This window comes from Tupaia chinensis, unplaced genomic scaffold, assembly GCF_000334495.1.
Source record: "Tupaia chinensis unplaced genomic scaffold, TupChi_1.0 Scaffold000046_3, whole genome shotgun sequence".
Lineage (NCBI taxonomy): Eukaryota > Metazoa > Chordata > Mammalia > Scandentia > Tupaiidae > Tupaia > Tupaia belangeri.
This window is the reverse complement of record NW_006159504.1, coordinates 4885527-4890970: the sequence shown is the minus strand read 5'-3', so window position 1 is coordinate 4890970 and position 5444 is coordinate 4885527. Positions and strand designations below refer to the sequence as shown.

At 50.5% G+C, this 5444-nt stretch overlaps 1 protein-coding gene and 1 pseudogene across 3 annotated transcripts in view; both read left to right on the top strand.

The window, feature by feature from the left end:
* Nucleotides 1-5444, top strand: part of LOC102475006 (lipoxygenase homology domain-containing protein 1-like) — a 76834-nt gene that overhangs the window by 46438 nt on the left and 24952 nt on the right. The window lies entirely within an intron of this gene.
* Nucleotides 4167-5444, top strand: part of LOC114004448 (thyroid hormone receptor-associated protein 3-like) — a 3008-nt pseudogene continuing 1730 nt past the window's right edge.

The following is a 5444-nucleotide window of genomic DNA, read 5'->3' as shown; positions in this document are numbered from 1 at the left end:
AAAATAAAAAACCAACAAAACTTCTTTACAAATATTCTTTTCAAAAAAGTCTTCTCAAAAATTCTTAAAATTCTAAGTCCTGTCTTTATGTGTCTCTTTTAAGAATCATTCAATCTGTTCCAGAAATCAGTGGGCTTTTTGTTCTAGGACTTACCCAGAACTGCCTTCCTCTAAGCAATTCGTGTCACTCTCTGGAGCCCCGGGGACCTCAGGGAAAGCAGGGAAATGCAGGAAAGAAAGGTCTCAGTTCCATTCTCGTAGTAGCCTCTTGATAGGCTTGTCAGAACTGCGGGGGTGCTTAGTCTTTTGACAGAGCGAGTTCCAGATCGGCGTGGCAGAAAGCAGGTCTTGTTCTGGCTGTCTCCTCATGGTAGGCTGGCGAGAAGAGGGGCACGAAGGCTATGGGTGACAGCAATGGTAGGTTTTTCTCCTTATGTTCCACAGGGAATGTACATTCAGCAGAGAGACAGAGACAGAGAGAGAGAGCAAAAGAGAAGGAGAGGGAGAGCGAGACAGAGAGAGTGAGAAAGCACCCCGGGGGCTGGCCAATCTCCTTTTCATCATTCTCCTTTCACGATTTCGGGCACACACGCACAGAGCGTGTTTTTCAACCCGCCAGGTTCAGTCCTCAAACCACACAGCTGGCCATGCAGGGTCCAGCGCCTTAAGCACCTTGTCACCGCCTAGTCCATGGGAGTGTATGACTCATGAGTAGATGCTGGTCACCTGTGGGTCATAAGCCCCTCTGCTCTCTCGTTTGACTCCTGGTGGTGCCCACAGCCCTGAGGCCTGGCCAGCCTGCTGCCTTTCATAAGCTGCAGCGGCCTTTAGCACACCCCTGCCCTGCAGCCCTGGGTGAGCATGTGCCAATGGTTCCTGGGGCAGCCGCACTGCCTGGTGTTCAGGACCGGCTGCCGGCATCAGGGCCTGCCTGGCTCTCGGGGAGCAGGTGCAGAATGGCTCCTCCTCCCTGCTGCCCGCTCTGCTTTCCCTGTGTCTATGCATGTGGCCACTAGTCATGTAAAACATGGAGCTTAATATGCTCTAAATTTTAAGTTTGCTTTTCCCCCCATAACAAGAAAGTGCGTGTGACTGGCCTCCGTTGCTTTCCTTCCCCTCATTTTTCTCTGCCCGCCGACTCGTGAGAGCTCAGATCACTGTTGCAGGTGTTGTCCGGTGAAATCGGGTGGCATGGGGGCCCCAGTGAGTGAGACAGGAGCAGGTAGATCTGGAGAGTCCTTAGCAGATCCTACTTATCCCCAAGTCCCCAAGGCTGGGGCCTCCTTGGGGTCTCAGGACCTCCTCCTACTGGTCCACCTCTTCTTGGGGTCTCAGGAGAAGGGCCTTATGTGGTGCTTGAAGGAGGGGTAAGCAGAGACAAACTGTGGTTTTCTGGTTCTTGGCCTGCCTTGGCTCATCCTCCGCCCTGCCTGGTGTTGTCCAGGCCAAGGACACAGCGGAGCAGCGGATGGTTTCTGGTCTCGGCCTTTCCCATCCACTCTGCTGCACAGACAGTCCTAGACCTCCAAGGAGAGCTGTTGCAGCCACAATACTGCAGCCTCTGCAGAGCACAGTCGTTTCAAAAGAAATCTGAGAAATGGATCACAGATATGGTGACTTACAGCAAAGAACCCGAAACTTCGAAGACTTTAATGAACATTCCAAAGAAGGGAAAAAATATATTGTAACAAAGGTAACTTCTTGGACCAGTGGGTGGTTAAGGCAACTGGATCCCACATGGCCCACTGCATGGTTTGAGGTCCTGGACCCAGTGGTTTGAAAAACATGGTGGGCATGTACGTGCATGCCCAAAATCCTGAGAGGAGAGTGGAAGAGAAGAGATTGCGGTGTGGCCATCTCCCTCACCCCCAGGGAGGGGGTGCTTTCTTTCTGAGAAAGACTCTCTCTCTCTCTCTCTCTGTCTCTCCAGTGAATACATATACCCTCTAGCAAAAAATAAAAATAAATAAAGGTGGAGGGGGCAGCACAATCTCACTTCTTTCCCAGCAGATATTTCTAGAGAAGACAGTAGTGGCTGGGAGGAGACCATTCAGGGTGTGGCAAGGCTGTCCCTGGAGTTGGGAGGGTTTAGGAAACGCCAACATCCAGGCCTCATAGCCAGCTGCGATTTACCTGGGCGTTACCTCGTAAACCAGAAATCACATGTTCCGTTCTTTGCTTTTTAGTGATTCAATAACCAACCAGGAAGGTAAAGCTAGTTCATCAAACTGGAAAGGACGGAAAACTTTAAATTTTTTTCCTGAATAAATGTTTTCCTGTGTGTCTCTTACACTTCTTGTGAACAACCAAATTAGGGGAATTTATTTCAGCCCCTTTCCTGTCAGCTATATGACATTTTTATATGCCCTTGAGACTAAGGAATTGTATGTCCCAATGAAGAGCAGTTCTATATTTTTAAAAAACTCAAGTGCGTGCTGCAGTTAGCAGGGACTGAAGACTTTGGGAATTAAGGACGCGATGCAGATGGGATGCTTGGAGCTGCAGCCCATACCTCATTATTAACAAGCACTTGGAAGAGAGTCTGGCCTGCAGTGATGTTGAAAATAAGCCTGCAGGTGAAGACTTTGAAAGACGTTTGTGTCACTAATAAGATGATGTTAAACTGCATTATGTAGGCCACCATTTATAAGCCCAGCGTTAATAAGTTAAAGAAGACGGACATTAAAATGCTGAGCTTTGACAATACACATGTAATCCATCCTCTGAGCACTGGGGAAAGTTGAGCATTGGAGAAATTGTTGGAAGGATCAGGAATAGGTAAATGCAAAGATGAGAGAGTTGACGTTGATAATATTGCGAATACAAGTGAAAAAAAAATGCCCCCAAGTGGTGGAAATGTGTAGTGCACTATCCATTGATTGGGATGACGAGCGTGTCACATAGAAGACATGCATTTTATTCCACGCTTCCTGCAGAATTTGTCAGGGTAAGGAAGGTTCCCTAAGCCCCCGACGCTACCGAAGGATGGTCAGAGAGATGTGCACCACCACCTATGGCAAAATGAACATTAAAACGGTTTGGGCAGAAATGTCTAGCACATGTGGGAACCTAAATCGCTAGGTACGCTCTTTCAGATACTCCTCAGCGAAAGATGGTGATGGGTGTGAGTAAGGGTCCTTTACAAAGTTTCTGCAAAGACGCAATTAAAGTGTAAGCTTATTCTGGTACAAAAAGTTTAAAACCCCTGTATAGATTTCCCAGAATGTACATCTCTATGAACTTTCTGAAGGTTCCCTATTTATTACTAGCTACTTCTTACAACCATTTTGTTTGTTTTTTCTTTCTCTCTTTTATTTTTTCTTTGTGCCTTGGGGCACCTGTGCTCACCAGAGAGAGACGGAGAGAAGAAAAATGGGAAATGACCCCCCCCCCCACCCCCACCCCCCCAGGGAGGATGGCCATGCCATAATTCCTTGTCCTTCATTCTCCTCTTGGGATTTTGGGCGTGCGCGTGCGTGCATGTGTGCATGCACACACACGTACAGACACACACGGCATGATTTCCAACACCTTAACTGCCATGCCATCTGCTGGGCCCTGTTTGTTTTTTAATTTGCCAGAGGCCCCATGCACACTCCAGAGAGAGGCAGAGAAATGGAGAGGGGGAGGGAGAGCACCCCACAGTGCGGGGCGGTCAGGCCACCATCTCTTCTCCACCAGTTCTCCATCGTGCTGGAATTCTGGGCATGCACATGCTCCCCAGAGGTCTTCTTCATCTGCCCGGTCCTGGACTTGAACCACATGTGGGGGTCTCACTTCCTTAACCACTAGGCCACGGGTCAGCCTGTACAACTGATATTTTAAAAATGATTATATGGGAGCCAGTAGGTGGCATGGTGGTTAAAGGCACAGGACTCCCATATGGCCAACCGCAGTTGGAATCTCAGAACTGGAAGCTTTTCTCACTTTCCCCCTCTCTCTCTGACCTTTCTGAGCAAGTTAAAATCAGTCAACAAGGAGGGCCGGGGCTGATGTGCCATGGCGAGGCTGTGGCTGCGATCGCAACGGTCGGTCCAGGATCGTACCCTGGCTTTGTCACTGGAGAAAACAGTGGCTCCGCCCGTGCTCTTTTTGGTGTCTGGGATCCAGTGCAAGTGGAACCGTTCTTCACGGAAGGGATCATTGGAAAGATCCTCTCTTCAGAGATGTCAAAAACAAACAAATCCAAGTCTGGGTCTCGCTCTCCTCACTCAAGAGCAGCGTCAAGATCTCGTTCTCTCCCATTTCCGAAGTCGCGGTCTCGTAGCCGCTCCATCTTTGGTTCCAGGAAGTGCAGGCCGAGTTCTAGGTCGCGTTCCAGATCATATTCTCCAGCTCATAACGGAGAAAGAAACCACCCAAGAGTATATCAGAATGGAGATTTCCGAGGTCACAACAGAGGCTACCGGAGGCCCTATTGTTTTCGTGGGCACAACAGGGGCTTCTATGGATGGGATTTCATTTTTGCAGCACCCAGAACCTGTGTCTGAGAAGCTCCCTTCCTCTCGCTTTCCCTTCATCAGTACTGGTTTGTCCCCGCTCCTTATCCTTCCCATTCTCTGTCTTCTGATCATCTGGACGCCTCTTTGCATAGGACGCTCCTCCCGAAGCAGCGCCCTCCTCCTTCTGAGACAAGCCATATGTGGAGCCAGTGGCTGGGGGGGGCCTACCCACACCGCCTTTTTGATGGACTCCAGCAGTGGCTGGGGGACTCTTACCCACACGACTTTTTGGATGGACTCAAGGACCCAGAACCATGGCGGAGGCCATGGAAACTACCGCTCAAATTGGCAGAATTATTGCCAGGCTACAGTCCTTGTCAGAGCTGTTCCAGATTCCGGTCCCCAAAGAGAAGGTCACCTTCACCAAGATCCAGGAGCTATTCTAGAAACTCCGATACGTCGTTTTCAGACAGGTCAAGGCGCTCTTCATCTTCTCGTTCATCCTCCAACCATAGCCGAGTTGAGAAGCGCAAGTCTACGAAGGAGAAGAAGTCCTCTTCCAAGGCTAGCCGTCCGTCTCAGGCTGCCGGGGATCACCAGGGTGATGAAGCCAAGGAGCAGACGTTCTCTAGGGGTGCTCCTCAAGATTTGAAAGCATCTGAGAGCTCAAAGCAGTGGCCAGATGCCGTGCCCTACGGCACCGGATCTGTGACCCGGGCCTCGGTGGTTTCTGAGCTGAGCCCGGGGAGCGAGCCCAGCCTTGAAAAGCCCGCTCCAGTCTGTGGTGGTGAGAAGCCTGAGAAGCCCGTGCCAAAACCTAGCCCTTCACTTTCCAGCTCGTCCCAGATGGGCTCAACGCTGTCAAGCAGTGCCGGGTATCAGTCTGGGACACACCAAGGTTTAGGCCATGGTTCTGGGTCCTTGTGTCCACCCAAAAAGAGCCGTGTGGGTAAGAGCCCCCAGCCACTGGCTCCACATATGGCTCCCCCCAGGGAGGGGGGG